General features: G+C 36.5%; 1 pseudogene; it reads right to left on the bottom strand.

Annotated features, from left to right (window-relative positions):
- Positions 1-2278: 2278 nt before the first annotated feature.
- On the bottom strand, positions 2279-3308 carry LOC145067556 (acetyl-coenzyme A carboxylase carboxyl transferase subunit beta, chloroplastic pseudogene; annotated as a pseudogene).
- Between the last annotated feature and the right edge of the window lie 16211 nt (positions 3309-19519).

Genomic DNA, 19519 nt, shown 5'->3' with positions numbered 1-19519 from the left:
TCAAAGGATCTAGGATTTTTCATAGATTTAAAACTTAAATTTCTTTTTCATTTTTCATGGTGGAAATCAGTGAATCGTCATTCACTTACCTTCAAATATTCTGCAACTAGATTACAGCATCCCTTTTCTAGGTTGTAGCGTATTGTGTTGGGTCCTAGCCTTAGTATCTCATTTGAGTGATTTACTAAGGACTCAATCAATCAACTAACTTGAATTTGTTTTCTCCCGCTTTGTAGATGTCAAAGTTCGACAACTATGGTCTTCCCAAATCCAGTGGAACAAGCATTCCACATGAAGATGATATTCCACGATTCGATCAAGGAACAAGAGATCATGTTTCACTTCCTCCTCATCCTCCAATCATTCTCCCTAACCCACAAGTTCGAAGGCTTGAAACGTTCAAGATCACTCAAGCCCTTTTGGCAAGTAAACATAAAGAAGGAAAGTCGGTGTGTGCACACGTCGTAGGGATGAAGTCACACATTGATAGGTTAAGAATGTTGGGATCCGTTGTCTGTGAGGAGATGGCTGTTGATTGGGTTCTTCAGTCACTTCCTAACTCATATAGTGAGTTCATAAGAGAGTACTATATGATGAACTGCGACGTGACCCTTATAGATCTCACTTATATGCTTATTGCTGCTGAATCAACAATGGTTTGGTGAAATAGAAAAGCAAAGTTGATTGGTGAATCTGCCTTCAAGACCTCTATGGATATAGAGAATGGCAACGAAAGACATGCTATGATCGAAAAGTTTGATCATAAGAGAAAGGCAATGTCTGAAGTAGTTCCATGTCCTGTCCCAAAAGAGTCAATTTGCTTTTATTGCCAAGAGAAGGGGCATTGGAGACGAAGCTGCCCTATTTACCTAAGAGATCTAAGAGATGGGAGAGTCAAAACGTATGGCTTTGCTTTAGGTAAAATCCATTGACTAACTCTTTTAAGCTCCTATTCTATATTCTTAATACATAATGTGATAAGATTACAATTGATGTTTTGTAGGATCGAAGAAAAGAAAGGAAGCTTAAGGGAAGAAGTGAGCAGAATCTAACCGTGAAGAAATGGATTTCGATCGCATTACTTGAAGATTAGATTCTTGAGGTACTACTTAGAGTTAGAATTAGATTGCTAAGAAATATGTATTAGCATAGTTTTTCAATGAATTGCGTTGTAAGGACAAATTTTTTCCGCAATAAAATAAATTTTGATTTTATATTATTTATTTATCCTTGCAATGGTGTATATGAAAAATTGATGTTTGAATGTTTCTATTATTAGCAATAATGAGTTTGATTCTTAATTATGGAAATGTCGAAAATTTACCAAATAAGGAGAGTTTCTCATCGCCCAAGTTTCAGTTGGACAGAAATTTGGAATCACGCAACTTGGTTGCATGATGAATGAGAAATTTCATATTTGGAAATTAGACTAATTCGTTGACAAAATGTCAAGTGAAGGACTAGGAGATCGAGTACACAAAGTTGTGTGTTGATCAAGTCCACCATTAGTGTCTAAGTCCATAACTATTTTGGTATGTACTTGACCCGATGGTGCATGGTCCTTTTGGGTTGCCTTCACCAAAGCAACTTGATAGGATGAATTATGGAGAGAAAGGATTAAATATGATTTATTAATATATTATGAGAATAATATATTAAAGGAGAAATCATATTGTTTAATTAATATTAGTCAAGAATTAATAAGAATTAAGTCTGTGGCTAAAAGAGATTAATTAAACTTAAGGGACTGGAATTGTAATTATAAGATAATTGCAATTGGGCTATGGATTGCCTTATATTAAGGAGTGGACGAATTCTATGGGGAAACCCATTAGAAATCGTCCAAGGCCTTTAAGGAAAGGAGTCCATGGCTTGCTTAGGGCTTAAGCACCCAAATTAGGGTTTCCTTGTTAGATAACCCTAATAGCCTCACTATATATAGAACCCTTATGCCCCAAAAACGTGGACAAGCTTCCTTCTAGGGTTTCCACACGTTTTGGGTAGCCTCCTTCTCTTCTCTTCTTCATCCTCTTGCTCTTGGTGTTTGTGAACCATTAGATGAGTGACATTTGTGACTCTAAGCTTTCTAAAGTCAATACAAGAAGGATTTGAGATTGTTATTGCTACATAACAATCAAGGTATGATCTAAACCCTTAATTATATGTTATATTGATTATCATATGCTAGATCTAGGGTTTATAGTCTTGGATGAATTGCATGTACAATAGAGAAACCTAGATCCAAGCATTAGGGTTTGTATGAGCACATAGGATGTTCTTATGACCAAAACCCATCATTTGGATCCCATAATACCCTTATAAACTGAAAACCCATAACCCTAATTTCCACAATATTACCGTTTAGTTTCCTTCTGAATGTTTGAAATACCTCGGTTAATCTTGTATTTATTTTATAAGAATCGATCTGATTTTTATAAGGATCTTCCTTCGAATGAAATTCAATGGGATCTAGAGATAGCATGTATTTGTCCATAGGCTCATATGAAGTCGATTAAAAGATCGATTTTCATCTAAACTACTCATTTTCAAATGGTATCCATATTGTTCACAAAGATTCATTTTTTATTTAAAATATAATTTAATTCATAAAATATTTTACATTAAACCCACAAATACCGATATTGTTGAGTTACGCCCAGATTAGTAGATATTTTTGGTATAGTTTGTTCACTTATTATGGTATCCTGGTTTTGACTACTATTTCAGTTTTACCAAAAACGAAATTAGTATTGTAATTGTTACTGAATTTTTACTCACTTACAATGTAACTATCATTACAAATATAGGACTAAAGACTACCCATGCAACTATTAATATGATTATTCCAAATATATTGAGTACCATATATGGAACTATCATTGCAAAAACTACAAAAGTTAATCAAGGAAATCAATATGTTGTTCATCCATCCTCGATTTTTTCTAAATTTTCTATTTGTTATATGTTTCTCAACAATCTTAATTTCACTTTCACTCTATATTTTGATCACCAACGAATCAAAAAACATAACTTCTATTGGTTAATTCGTTCTTCATATCTAATTCCTACAAAATTCTGCATTTCTAGTAAAGTACCATCAAATCATGAAATTAGTGAGAGAGAATGGGGATGAGGTGGGGATCATTTTCTAAAAAATATTATTTAAAGAAAATGATGTATCACTCATTCAAAAATATTTAACCCTTAATTTTAGGGTCTTAGTCACAAGGACTTAGGTGTTGTTTGTTTTTTGTTTACAGATCTTCTTGGCCTCTTCTGTCTGCGTCGCGCAGACCACGCACAGACATTAGCTATCGCAGACTGTTTGTTTTTTTGAAGACTGCCGACCTAAAAATGTATGTGTGCCCTCTTCTTGGCGTAGATGTAGACCAGAGTCTTCTAACCTCTTCAAGCCTAAAAAACACATATATCTTTATTTTTTTTTATTTTTTTAAATTTATATTTATTCTGACTTTATTAATGATAAACAATTTGAAGAAAAAAAATTACAATACTTAAAAAAAAAAGTTTGATGACACAAACATGATATTTTGACAAATTTATAAATAAAGATTTATTACAATAATGGTTGTTGAAGTTGTTTATATAAATATGAAAAAAGAATCATGATACATTCTTATATTTTTATGCCAAATTTTATTAAACATTATTTAATACACTATCGTCAATTTCTTGGAAAAATATTTATGGTACGTTTTTAATTGATTTAATTGAAAAATTCAGAGTTTATTTCCATCGATTAATGTATCAAATTCTTTGATTCGTAATTACAATGTTTAGATATAACTTTGTGATCAAAATTGTTGGTTTTTATCAAATATATATGTTAATTCGTACCATTTTTATTTTCATCTTTTATACAATAATACATAAAAGTTGATCTAGATTTGTTAATTATTTATAAAAAAGTCATATAAATATTAAAAAAATCAGTTTATTTAGATTTTATTTTATTTCAGTAGTCTGCAGATGCTAAAAAAACAAACAATCTTCTTTTTTCAGACTGCAGGCGTTTGATCCACCTCTTCTGCTGCAGAGGTCTACAGATATGGTCCGCAGACTGCAGACATTTTGCCTCAAAAAAAAATAAACAACACCTTATTGTGTAACGTTTTCTAAAATTAAGGACCCCTGCTATAACAAATTTTTCATCACGACCATATGTGATTTATTTGTAACCACATGGACCATTTGTGCATCTTTGTCAATGTCATAAAATGACTATTATTGATAGTAACAAAATTCCTTTTTTTTCACTTATCTTCAAAATTGTATTTAATATACATATATGTTCTCATTACACTATTGAGGTAAATTGCAACACGATAACTGAATCATCTATGTCGTTCATTGTGACATTTAATATGGAAAATTTGTTAGTTTATGTCTATTTAACGTTGACATTACATTCACTGTGACATCAAATATGAACTAATTACCTGATCAAAATGCACTCTAATGATGTGATGAAAATAAAGAAAAAAATTTAGTGACCTTTTGAATTCAATTAAAAGATAAGTGGTATAAACAACAAATTGCATATTATTGATTGTCATTTTATAACATTAATATATATTAAGTAATCTTTTTAAGAAATTTTTTATACATAATTAAAACAACTATTAACACGATACCGAAATTAAACTACAATTTTTATATTTATTGTTGTACAATGGTATAACAATGATTTGAGATATAATGGTAATGTTATAAATGAACATGATAATAGGATGTATGATGTAAATCTTACAACATTTCATAGTCTATTTTTATTTGAATCTACTTGTTGGTGATGCTACAAATTCCATAGATAGCCTCTAAAATGTTGAACAACGGTCAGAACACACCTAAATAATGGATAACATGAACGAATCAAGCTTTAGAGGATGAATAAAAAATATCTAGAATGCGGCCAAAACAAACAAAAAATGAATCTACGAAGGTCAATAAAATATAAAATAACAAGACTAGGGAATAATACTTGTAAGGACCCAAAAATACTACGTAATTGTTTTTTCTCTTAGAACAACAAAAACATTCATTCATTCATTCCTAAAAGACAACCTTAGGAACTAGGAAACACTTACAATGAAGTGTTAGAACCGAAAATGAAAGGCTGAAAGATTATCACAGTCAAGAGAGAAGGGTTCACGGCCCAAGAGCGGTTCATGGCCCAAGAACACTTGATGTGTTCATGGCCAAGATGATGTGTTCACGCCCCTGGGATGGTTCATGGCCCAAGAACACCTAATAATCTGGAAGAAAAGGTGATGAATCAAAGATGGAATCAAAGGGTTTCATACGAATAACAAGAAAAGGGAAGTGTTTCTTACACTTTTGAGGAGAAAGGAGGGTTCACAGTTGATGATACTTGAGAGAAGACCTTGATGTTCACGACTAGAAGATGAAGAAGTGATGAGAAAAATGGCTAACACCCATATATATAGGGGAGGGTAGTTCACAGCCGTGAACCTAGTTTGTGGACATGAACCTCTTTTGAAGGTGTTTCCGGCTTTAATGCAGTCCAATGATCTCTTGCTAACACTTCCTAACACACAATCCCTTAAGTGTACTAGGCCCAAAACTCATAATATGACCCTTAACTCATAAAAAGATAACTGAAACAAGTATGAACTTTTGATTGATTTGATTGACTTACAAGATAGAAATTTTTGAGTTGTCACAGAGTATACATCAGAATAAAAAGAAAGGAAAGTTTTAGTTAGATAAGAAAATTCCTCAATATAACACCCAAATAAAATATCAAGGCTAGGATCTAACTACATAATTTACAACTTAGAAAAGGGACGTCGTAATCTAATTGCAAATTATATAAAGGTAGGTAAATGACGATTTACCAATTTCACCATCGAAAACGAGATTTTAACGAATTAAGTTTTGAATGAAATTCTTAGATCTTTTGAGAATCATTGAACTTTTCAATGACATGTTTAATCTCGATTATGCTCTTCTATTTGTGACTGGGATACCGAGGATGACAAGCAAGATGTGAATAACCATGCAAATTAACTTGGTACTCTCAATGTCATTTATCATCTCATTTTAATGTGCCAGTTATCCACACACGCTACATTAATCTATGATAATTTACGAGATACCCATTACCAACATTATTAGTCCATATTAGTGTGTCGGTTAACTACATACGCTGCACTAACGACCAATAAGGTGCATTGTGCAATTTCATGAGTTAGAATACAGTTTCATATTTTTCCTAAAGTAACTAAGATTGAGAATTCTTGTAAAAGTGTATTTAGTTACTTTATGGTTCGTTATAATTATTAATGAGGATTAAGTGTTCTATCAAACCCGTTTGGCTGACAACCCTCCACAAACCAAGGAAGCGGTGGGCTAGAGTAGATATCCATTCAATCGTCATTTTATAGACAATTTCCTTATACTCCCTTTATAGATCGGCTTCGTGAATGATGCGTATTAGCGGTTCGACTGGCTTATATATATATATATATATATATATATATATATATATATATATATTAGACTTTTAATATTACATATAATATAAGGGTGTATTTTTAAAACTTTTCAAAAATACTAGGTTGTATTTTAAAATTTCAAAATTAATGTTCAATTAATTAAATTAAAAATATAACCAACCATGAATTAAAGATATGGATATCAAATTACATTTTAAAATATTCAGTTTTATCCAATCAAAACAATATTTAGGTAATTATCTTTATCAGTCCATGAGATATTTGAAAAATCAAATTTTTAGGATCTGACGGCACAACATGCTGTGGTGAGCAATCACCACGCCGTGTCGGGTTGGAAAACACAGATCAACACGCCGTGTTGGAGGATGTCCACAACGTGTTGCGAGAACAAAATGATAATTCTTTTAAAACCTCCTTATTCAAGTTCACATTAATATCAATTCAATAGAAAACTAAACCTACGCTCTGATACCACTGATGGGTTTTGAGCATACCAATAATCCTATGTGTGCATGCAACCCTAAAAATTGATCTACGCTTTCTCTAACTGAACATACCATGTGAACAATGTGTAAGCCCTAGGATACTAGCATATAATCGAAAATTACATTATAAAGGGTTATAAAACATACCTTGATTGTTATTAAGTAATAACAATCTAATTCCTTGATGTTGTTGAAGCTTTGATAAAATGTGTCACAATTGTCACACCTCTAATGGCTCACACCCAACACGAGAAATTAAAGGAGATTAAGGAGAAGGAGAGAGGAGGACATTTTTTGGCTAGGGTTCTGTAAGAATAAGTGCCAACATCCTCAAGGTAAACCCCTTTATATACTACAGTCAGGAACCCTAGATAAGCCCAAGTCCAATATAATCTTAAACCGGGTAATTATCCACTTTCTTGATTATCCAATAAGGACCATTCTAGAAACCCTAAACCATGTCAAAACCATCCATGCCTATGGAGGGTTCTAGAATGCCTCTTGCTCAACTATTAAACAATTGCAATTTAGTCCCTACACTTTTAATTAATTCATTCAATCCCAAAATTAATTATAATTAATATTTGATTAAATATTATTTAAATATTACTATTTGTAATTAACATATTATTCTCATAATATATTAACAAATTACTTAATACAATTTAATAATCAAATTAATAAATCAACCTCTTTCTCCATAATCATTCTTCCCGGTTGCTAGTCTTGAGGGCAACCCAAAAGGATTGTGCTACAATCAATTCAAGTACATACCAATGATAGTTATGGGCTTAGACACCTAATCCAACATTATGATTCAATTCAAAATGCCAGACACTGATGAGAACTTGAAAACTCTGTGCCGATGGGTATATCATGTACCGTAATGTATTGCACACACCTACCCACTCTCGACCTTTTTCTTCTAATCGAAGTAGCTAATGATTTAGTGTATAAAACCATACGATGATGAGGCTACGTAAAACTATGTAAATGATCTACTATTGTAACAGTACACTAGTGTGATACACCTATCATATCCTTTACCTTTATTTGATGTTATTTTTTTTTATAACCGACACTCTTGAAAGAGGAATGTTATAAATCTAAGGGGGAGCTAAATGTAAGGGGGAGCAAAAATCAACACATTACTTCAATTGTATTTATTTATTAGTTGATTCTTTATTAGTTTAGTTTTGACACCATCAAATGTGGGAAGATTTTTGAGTCACTCAATTTTATAGATTTTATGATGAAAAATATATACACTAGTTATAGTTAGTTAATATGAAGATATGCTGATGGAAACTCATATGTCGAAGACTGAAGAACATGCTCTGATGACTAAGAGACCCTAAAGACTCTATTGGCACCAAAGGAATGAAGACACAATCTATTGAAGATTGATCAGTATGTCTAGACGCTAATGGTTATACCCTGATGACACACTGATTAGGTGATACGCTGAACTCTTATACCTCGATGGTACTATTTACTGAAGCTGATCAGCATGTCGCCCTGACGTTGATGTTGATGCTCTAATTAGCATATGATGTGTTGGTACTGATATCCGAATACGGTGAAGATCTGATTTGATACATTGCTTATATACTAGATTAATTTATAGGAAAATTAGATACAATCCCTTGATTGAAGGGATTCACTAGATTAGATTGGTATATATTCATGTTTTCGAGTAAAGCCCTAATTAGGTCTTTGTGACGGCTTAATGTCATTTGCTTTGTGAAACTCGTTCTCTTGGTGTGAACATTCTTTCTTGGTGAAAGATATATTTTTGATACTTTTGTGTTCTTCATTGTTCTTTATTGTTTTTATCCAATCTATGAATATACAAAGGGTTTGGGACCAATATGGTTGGTCTCTAAGTCATGAATTTTATTCTATAATACACTTTAAAATCTTTCATTTTATCATTTAGTCCTTTTAATATGCAAAATACAAATTTATAATGTTCTAGTATCAAATATCTATAAAAGTGTCCAAAAAAGTATAAAATATATCCCTTAAAATATGTATAATTTATGACATATCAAAATACCCCACACTTGACTTTTGCTAGTCATTGAGCAAAAAACAATTAGTTTAATCAACAATTACTTAAGATAATCCGTAATTTAAATCTTCCATATAAACTCAGTTACAATGCACATAATCTGTGTGTAATCCTAAATAACTTTCGAAACAACAAATACTCACACTCTTCATAAATGTTTACTACTTAGTATGATCCATACACACTTTTGCATCCCTTCGAATATACCCTTATTAAAGACTTTTAACCTCAAGGTATTTTTTCAGGTTACTATATATATATATATATATATATATATATATATATATATATATATAGAAAGTTGAAAAAAAATACCTTGAGGTTAAAAGTCTTTAATAAGGGTATCTTCACACACACACACACACACACACACATATATATATATATATATATATATATATATATATATATATATATATATATATATATATTCTCTTAGATGCTATTCCCAAATGACGTTTCTTATTGAGATACCACTTTCCACATTTCCTTTGTATGTTTCCTAGATATTGCTTTTTCACATATAGTACTAATTTTACTAGCTTTAACACCTGAATTTCTTTGAAAGACACAGACACAGACACAGACGCACACATACACACATTTACTGAGTTTATAATTATTTTTTTTTGATAAAACTGAAAATTATATATATTCAAAGTCATTCGTTTCTTTGTACAACATATACTCTCAACAAGAATTTGAATTTGCGATGCAAAAATTAGTCTTTATTATTGGTAAATGACATATTTTCTTGGTGCGAACACAATGTTCTCGACGCAATTGTCATACAATAAGCATTTTTATTTTCTACATGTAGATAAAGAGGCTTATGTTGATCGAGCACTAAACTCCCTTATTCTTGTAGGCGTATATTTCTTTCTTTTGTAGTGTCTTGACCCCTCACTTAGCTTTATTGTATATTATTTACTATGGATGAGTGGATAAAAAGCATATGTAGTCGAATCCTAAATTTCAAAGAAAAATTTGACATGCAAAATGATAATTTCGTTGCATTAATGATTAGAAAACAAAATAAAAACATACTCAAACAAGCTTAAAAACAATGCTTAAAACTAAAACTCAATAACAAGATAACTAAATTAACAACATCCCAAGTTTACTTGTTGCTCCTTTTAGTCTTTATCATTTGAAATGTTATAAATATCCATTGGATCATCATCATTGAAGTAATCAGGTGGTTCTCCATCTGATAACTCTTCTTCAAACATATCATCATTCCATTTTTTATCTTTTTCATCTCTATCCTCTTCATCCTTACTTGGATATTCTTTAGGTTCATAATCACTTTCTATCTTGTTTTCGTTGTTTTTGTCCTTATTACTTTATTCAAACTCACTCGAGGGTTTAGGTAATTGTTTGTCACTATCTACTTTTAGTATCAATATCTTATATATTGCCCAATACACCATCTTATGAAGTTCATCCAAGTGTTCTCTTACAGTGGAAACTATTTTCATGAGGCCCTTAATCATTTGTTCATTGTTGGTTCCTCTAATGTCTGCTTTCTTCAATTCTTCATCCAATTTAGATGTAGTCTTTCTAGTATTCTCCTTTCCTTTCCTTCTTTTGCCTCCTGTTATATTTCTTGATCGATACCCTTTTTTGCATTCCATTTCTCTTCTTCACTTTCTTCTTTCACCTTGTTCAATCTTCTAAATCCTTGAATTTCTTCGAAAGCATTAATGGATTTAAGGAAATCCATATCCATGATTTTTGGTGCATAACCCTTCATACTCAATATCAATTCATTTGATAAGATATCAAATGAGTTGGCAATCCCTATTATAAAGTGGAATCCTCAATAACATTGTTATGGGGTGGTGCCCCTCTATGAACTCCTATATAGTTTACAAGACAATATGGCAAGTTCACATCTTCTTTAAATTTCAATAGCTTGCTTAAGAGGTAAAGGTCACTATGACAAATAAGATATTCATTCTCGTGATAAGCGATGGTATTTACAATTATTTGGTGTACGATTCCATGCACAAGACTTTTGATTCTTTTAAATGGTGCATTTAAATCAAAGCATTCATATCCATTTTTTCCCAAGCACCTTGGTGATCAAAATCTTTTGATTTCTTTCTTGGAAACATTAATATGTATTGGTTGCATTCCTTGATCATAGCTTCCTCTTTTGTGTATAGTTCATACCTCCATGCCAATTCTAATAACCTACATTCTCTAGCCTTTCCTCCTAGACAGAAAGTTATGTCTCCCTTTTCATGATAATTACTAACTTCAAATTTCAAGATTACAATTGCATATAATTCTTGTACCTACTCTTTATAAATCACATCCTTCATGATGAATATGGTGTTCCATGTTATAGAAATTAGGGTCAAGTATTCATCTTCTAACATCATTGACTTTGTAAGATGCACAACTATATCTTGATCAATTCCCATTGAAGCAAGGGTTCCCCAATCAAGTGCTTTAGGAATCTTGATTTCCCTTTCTCTTAGATTTGTCAAACAAGAGTTAAATAGATTCTTTTGTACCCAAGGAATTCTCTTAAACTTCATAAATTTGTTTGTGCCTTGACATTTGTAATAACTTTATCAAGTCATTAGGTAATAATTTGTAAAATAAAAATATTTTCTGATCAGTATGATTTTCTTGACACAATTTACCAATCGCGATGCGAAAACTGGTAAAATGTTCTTTTCAAAAATTTCTTCTAAAACAACAGTCTTTCAATAAAAATATATTCCACTAAAGTTCATTAATAGAAAACAAAAGTTTTAAATTCAGAAATTTTTTTTTCTTAGTAAAAGGAATTTAGCATAATAAAATATCATCTTATGAAGAAAGAATGGGTCTTCGAATATAAATTAGTATAAATCAAGAATGTAATCGAACAATAATTAAATTTGAGAATAAAAGTGAGAAATATCATACATTTTTTCTTTTTGAAGAGGAGAAAAGTAATGAGGGCTTTTAAACTTTTAGAGAGCTAAATAATTGTTATGGACTTTTGAGAATTAGACATCCAATATTTATAGATTTCTTTTGCGGCTTCAATCTTAGGGTGATAATATATTGGCACCGCGATAGATGTCGCTCTAGGGTTTAAAGTTCGTTATCAAAAATTGTGGCACGATGTTCTTGTCTTGTCGCGGCGTGGCTTATGGAAAGTTCTAAACTTGTGATTTTTATGATTTTTTTCTATATTTCAACCTTAAAACATAATTTATTAATTCATAAATAAATATGAATGAGATTTAGTCATTAAACAAACAAAAAAAAAAGAAAACTTCAAACCAAATGTCAGGTTGCTTCCCGCAAGCGCTTCTTTATGGAGTCTTTAGCTGGACTCCTTATGCCCACGTTTTCTTTGGGTTAGTTTCATTATATCTTGGTAGTGTCCCATGAAAATTTTCTTATAGAACTATGCAAATTTGACCAACTTGATTTCCTATGTTTAGAATTGAAGCTTGTTGATTCCTAAAGGCGGGTTCTCTTATAGCACTTTGTCTTTTCATGGCCACTTCTAATTCATCATGTCATTTCTTAGAAGCTAAATTAAACTCTGTAACTATACCTTCTAAGTGAATATTCTTTTCAGGTTGAGAAAGAACTTGTTCTAATGTTTTTCTTAAATAAAACCCAACACTAGTTTGTTTATATCTATTTTCCTTTTCCTTTATGTACTCATCATGAGGTATACATCCTTTCTTGGTTATAAGTTCATACCAATCTATTGCATAACATATATTTGCTTATTCCATACCTAAAGTGTTTGTGGTCCATTACAATTATCAAAACCTAATTGTATAGCATGTACAAATTAAGGTATTTTTCACATTAGTTTGCCCACATCTTCAATTTTAGCATTCAAAGATTCTATCTCATCAAAATGATTTATTTCTTTTTTCTTTCTAACAGAAATGTCTCTAATAGATAACCATTGGTATGAGTGTTATGCTAAGTATTCTATTATTTCTTTACCTTCAACCGGTAATTTCTTAGGTATCAGTTCCCTAATATCTATTAATTGCCTAGTTGTAATATCTAAAACATTATAAAAAGTTTATACCTCTTGGTGATCGTTAAGGTTATGTTGAGGACATTTCTGCAACATTCATTTGTAGCGCTCTCATGCTTCATAAAATGTTTCTTCGTCTCCTTGTTGGAAATTTTGGATTTCAGCTCTCTTTTCTTTGCAATCTTCGATGGAGGACGTAATCTTACAAGGATTTTTTTCTTTCAGTTCATTCCAAGTTGAAATTTTTGATGGTGTTGTATTGATCCAGTCTTTAAATGCTCCTATGAGTGTAATAGGAAAACCTCATAGCATTACTTGAACTTGAGAAGCATTTGGTAGATTGAAATAGTCTGCAATTTTGATTACATCTTCTACATGTTGGATGACGTCTTCATGATCCTTTCCAACAAATGGCGTTTCTTTCAATAGATGACGAAATTGCCCCTTTAGTTCAAAATTAAGATTTTGAGAGGTTGTCTTTCTTACTCCAAAGCCTCTGCTTTTACTATTGCACATCATATATTGCTCCAAATTCATTCTCTCTGTCATGTTGTTGTTTCCAGTCTTTGGACTTTCGTGATCTTCAATATTCTCATATATTCTTTTTCTTATTAGCTGTTAAAATAATATTCTCTGGATCGTTGATTGCTTCTCTTAAAATTGATGATGAGCTCCTAGTCATATAGCTCCTCCAAGACACACAATAGTGCAAGTAGTTATCTTGACAAACAAAAATAATTACGCAAAATATCAATTCGAGAATGAAATCCCCACGAGATTACAAAATCGTTTCTCGAATTGCAACCAAAATACCTAAAATTATGGTACAGTTGTAACATCCGGATTCCTAGGTATTATATTTTGTTCTTTTATTTTTGGGTTTTGTGGGGAGACTCGGCGAGTTGGCGTCTAAACTCGCCGAGTATGGTCGCGGATTCGTATGCGAGTTCACAGCTGGACTCGGCGAGTTCACGAGTGGACTCGGCGAGTCCATGCTGTTTAAGAAAACCCTAATTTCCAGGGTTTGAGACCTATTTAAAGGCCCTTAGGGCCGTCATTTGCGGCCACCAACCCCCAGAGAAAAACCCTAAGAGATCTAGAACGTTTTTGAGGAAGGAGAGGCCATTCTTGGTCCTTTTGTGGGTATTTTTGCAAGAAGGAAGTGATCAAGGAAAGAGGAGGCTGAAGGAGGTGCGATTTTGGTGGTTTTTGAGCTCATAGAGATTGTATTGAGGTATTATTCTCGGACCTTCTTCAGTTTTTGGTGTTGATTCTTAGTGTTAGGGTTTTCTAACCCTTTTAGAGGTTGATTAAGTGGAGCATTTGGTCCCTTCTCGAGTTTGTGTCTTGGATCTGGACCCAAAGAGGTCCAGAGGCCTTAACCCTTGGAGCTTTATGAGTCTTTTTGGGAACCATGAGCTAGGGATGTCATTTTTGGGGCTAAATCACCATTTTGGACCATTTAGATGTTATATGAGTGCCAAGGTCCGAACTTTACGTGATTATCATGCTTGGGGAGGCCAGATATATGATTGTATGGAACAGATCTGACCTTAGGAGTTGTATAGAGTTTGTGCATGGCATGAACTCGCTGAGTCCGAAGAACAGACTCGGCGAGTAGTTTGAAGGTTTCCCGTTAATCACTCTTTGAGTGGACTTTCCGAGTTGGGGGAATGACTCGGTGAGTCAGGGAGAGTCAGGGGTCTGAGTTCACGTTGGAACTCGCTGAGTTGTTCTTGAGACTCGGCGAGTTGAGTCGGAGTGGTCCCGCGATTCATGCCAGGTGTAACTCGTTGAGTAAGGGGAGGACTCGATGTGCCAAGAGAGAGACTAAGAGAGTCAGTGGACACGTGTAGACTCGCCGAGTCGCCCTAGTGCACTCGACGAGTCGGGTCAAAGTTTGACCGTTGACCTTGTCGACTTTTAGGGTTGAGTACAGTTCTTCCGAGTCAGATATTTACCGAGACATCGAGGTGAGTCTTCTCACTATACATTACCTAGAGTGGTATTATGCGATGACCAGAGGGTCTTATGTGTTATGTATGAGATTATGTGCTGTGTGATATTTATATGTTGTATGATTTTATCGACCGGACCGGAGGGTCCAACGAGCTATGACCGGACCAGAGGGTCCAACGAGCTACGAGACTGGAGGGTCCCGCTGAGACACATCGACCGGAGGGTCGTATTTTAGCCTCGAGTGGCGTATGTGTTGTATGCGGTATTTTGGGGGACTCACTAAGCATTTATGCGTACAGTTGTTGTGTTATGTGTTTCAGGTACTATTGATGAGCGCGGGAAGGCGCCGACATGATTCGTACACACACACGTATTGGAGTTTATGTTGAGATTCTGGGGAGATGTTTTGTGATGATAACATTTGATACAATGTGATGTGTTTTGACATTATTTTGTGAACGAATGAATGTTTTAAAAATGAAAAAAATTGTTTTGAAAATTTACGTTGTTACAAGTTGGTATGAAAGCCTTGGTTTGAGGGATTCAGATGCATCTTCGGGCGTATCTGAACTCAAACTGAGGATTTGAGGAAAATTTTGATAATGAAGTAAAATTTTTGAAAAGAGTAAAAAGTGTTTTGAGACAACAGAGCAGAGCCATGTGTACGATCAGCCAGCGCCCGAACGGTGAATCCCCAAAAGTACCCTTACATTATGTGATATGAGATATGTTATGTTACATTATGCATGCTAGAGTAGGCTAGGTATACATATTAGGACTAGAGTGGCCTGATTTGTGATGCCTTAGCCTAAGAGATTTCTGCTGCTGAGATGCTTTGAGAGCGAGTAGATAGCAATTAGGAGCTCATGTGAATAGAGTACTTGTAATCCAAGATCCAAGGAGGAGGAATTGGAGTGAATGCTAATGCGGTGTGGTCAGTAGTATTGGGCCCGTACTACTGAAGACACCGGATCAGTGGGCATTCCAAGTAAGAATCTTTTAGACAACAGAGGACAAGTAGGGTTGCGTCATCGAGTATGTGTATGCTCGATCGAGTCTCTGATAATTTTCGTTGTATTTTAGAGGCATCATGGTTGGGACTCGACACACACCTGGGAGCAGTGGTGTCAGCGACGAGGAGATCCGTCGATTGATTCATGAGGAGGTGGCTGCTGCCATCCGGGCTGAGATTCCTGAGATGTTTGGGGACATCAAGACCACGTTGATTGAGACTTTTGATGAGCGGTACGCAGCGCTTACTGAGGCTGTTGCAGCTGCGGCTACTGCTGCTGTTGCTGCTGCCAGACCTCAGGGAGGTGACTCATTGTTGTTCCGGGAGTTTAGCAACACGAAGCCACCAGAGTTCGACGGGACGCAGGACCCGATTGCTGCTATGAGGTGGATCTCTGACATCGAGGGATGTTTCTATACGTCTTCTTGTCCAGAGCACTTGAGGGTTCGGTTCGCCTTCAACCAGCTCCGCCTGGGAGCGAAGGAATGGTGTAAGTTCGTGATGGCGAACTTCACTTTGGCTGAGACTTCCGAGGTGACCTGGGAGAGGTTCACCGCTATGTTTAGAGAGGAGTATGTTCCCTGGGTGGAGAGGGAACGGTTGATTCAGGAGTTCTTGACCCTCAAGCAGGGTACTGATTCTGTGGCAATGATCACCAGGAAGTTTCATGAGAGGGCGATGTTTTGCCCTGAGCATGTGTCTTCTGAGTAGGCTCATATGATCCGTTATCTGAGTGTTCTGAGGAGGGATATTCGGGAGTTCGTGGCGAACTCGAATTACCGTACATTTGCTGAGCTCCAGGCAAATGCCCGGAAGAGGGAGATCGAGTTGGAGACTCAGGCCAGGGAGGAGGCCGAGTCACAGAGAGCGGATCGACGACCGTCTCAGTCTCAACCGGCAGCCAAGCGGGCTAGACCCGCTGATTTGATATTTGGGGGCGCGAAGGGCCGCACTTGTGGGAAGTGCGGTAAGAGTCACGAGGGGTCGTACAGGGCTGGGGTGTGCTACAAGTGTGGGAAGGAGGGGCATATCGTGAGGGATTGCCCCAAGGGATTTTCAGTTTGCTTTTAGAGCAACCAGACCGGCCATCGGAAGGCCGAGTGCCCTCAGCTTCTTCAGGGGACAACATAGGGATCTACGCATGCTGCTAGGGCTACCGAGGTCCGGCCGGTGAAGGCCGAGGCCCCGAAGGCTCATGGGAGAGCATTTCAGTTGACCGCGGAGGAGGTCCACGCGGCGCCCGATGTTGTGGCTGGTATGTATTCTCTTTTCATATTTTATTTGAGTTGAGTTTTATGCTTATATGATGATATTCGTAGGTACTTTTCTTGTGAGTTCTGTGCCTGCGTTGGTATTATTTGACTCAGGTGCGAGTCGGTCGTTTGTTTCCGTAGCATTTGGTCAGCATATTAGTGTCCGTCGAGAGGCGTTGGATCGACCTCTGCGAGTTTCCATAGCTGATGAGCGAGCAATGTATGCTTCGGATGTGATTCGAGGATGTGTCCTTGAGATCTTCGATGTGGAGTTCCCGATAGATCTGGTTCCGATCGTGATGGGGGACGTGTGTGTTATAGTGGGTATGGATTGGCTGAGCCAATATGGAGCTGTGATAGACTGCGAGCTTCAATTGGTGACGATTCGAGACCCTAGTGGGGGAATTCTTACGGTGTACGACGAGGGTACAAGTACGGGGTCAGCATTTTGTCCGGCTGCCAGAGCGAGACAGAGTCTACAGCAGGGCTGTAGGGGATTTGTGGTGTATGTGATGGATGCGAGGGTTGATTCAGAGAGACCGAAGTCAGTTGATGAGGTCCCGATAGTGCATGAGTTTCCGGATGTGTTTCCAGAGGAGTTGCCGGGTGTGCCTCCGGAGAGGTAGGTAGAGTTCGGTATTGAATTGGTTCCGGGAGCTGCGCCTATCACCAAGGCGCCTTATCGTCTCGCGCCTCTGGAAATGCAGGAGTTATCCTCGCAGCTTCAGGAGCTGCTGGGGAAGGGGTTTATCAGGGCGAGCAGTTCGCCATAGGGGGCGCCTATTCTTTTTGTCAAGAAGAAGGATGGTTCGCTCCGGATGTGTATTGATTATCGTGAGTTGAATAAGCTAACGGTCAAGAACTGTTACCCATTGCCGAGGATCGATGATTTGTTCGATCAGTTGCAGGGAGCATCTTGATTCTCCAAGATCGATTTGAGGTCTGGTTATCATCAGGTGAGGGTGCGAGAGGAGGACGTCCAGAAGACAGCATTTCGAACTCGTTATGGGCATTACGAGTTCGTGGTGATGCCTTTCGGACTTACCAACGCACCGGCGGTGTTCATGGATCTCATGAACAGGGTGTGCAGACCGATGTTGGATTGCTCAGTGATCGTGTTCATCGACGACATATTGGTGTATTCGAGATCCAGAGAGCAGCATGAGGAGCATTTGAGGGAGATCCTCGGAGGTCTGAGATCGGAGAGGCTTTATGCCAAGTTCTCCAAGTGTGAGTTCTGGCTACGAGAGGTTCAGTTTCTGGGGCACCTCGTCAACCAGAATGGGATATTGGTCGATCCGGCCAAGATTGAGGCGGTCATGAGGTGGGAGGTGCCGAGATCACCTACCGAGATCAGGAGTTTTTTGGGTTTGGCCGGCTATTATTGGAGATTTATTAAGGATTTTTCCAAGATCGTTGTGCCACTCTCCAAGTTGACCCGGAAGGGTGTTGCGTTTTCTTGGGGTCTGGAGCAGCAGACCTCGTTCGAGACACTTCGCCATAAATTATGCGAAGCCCCTGTGTTAGCCCTTCCGGAAGGGATGGAAGATTTTGTGGTATATTGTGATGCATCGATATACGGATTGGGAGCGGTGCTTATGCAGAGGGGGCATGTGATAGCATATGCATCAAGGCAGCTTAAGCCTCATGTGTTGAAATATCCCACTCATGATTTGGAGTTGGGAGTGGTAGTGTTCGCCCTCAAGATCTGGCGACATTATTTGTATGGAGTTCGGTGTACGATATAGACGGACCACAAAAGCTTGAAGTATTTGATGGATCAGCCCAACCTGAATATGCGCCAGAGGAGGTGGTTGGACGTGGTCAAGGATTATGATTGTGAGATCCTGTACCACCCGGGCAAGGCTAATGTTGTAGCCGATGCTTTGAGCCGTAGGGCGGAGGGCGCCCTAATTCGAGATGTCTGTTTGAGATTGACAGTGATGACCCTGATGTTGGATGCTATTCGTGGGGCCCACGTTGAGGCTGTGAAGCCCGAAAGCCAGAAGAGAGAGCAAGTTGTCGGGTTGGTATCAGAATGAGTTACCGATAGCCGGGGGCTTATGACATTTCAGGGTCGGATATGGGTACCGTCCGTGGGCGGAACATGTACCATTTTGATGGAAGAGGCTCATCGATCGAAAATTCTCGATCCATCCCGGGGCCACTAAGATGTATTTGGACCTGAAAAAGGATTATTGGTGGCCCTGTATGAAGAGGGATG

Source organism: Lactuca serriola, chromosome 8 (genome assembly GCF_051521515.1).
Source record: "Lactuca serriola cultivar US96UC23 chromosome 8, Lser_US96UC23_V15, whole genome shotgun sequence".
In the NCBI taxonomy this organism is placed as follows: domain Eukaryota; kingdom Viridiplantae; phylum Streptophyta; class Magnoliopsida; order Asterales; family Asteraceae; genus Lactuca; species Lactuca serriola.
Note: the sequence above shows the minus strand (reverse complement) of the source record. Positions and strands in the feature narration are given on the sequence as shown.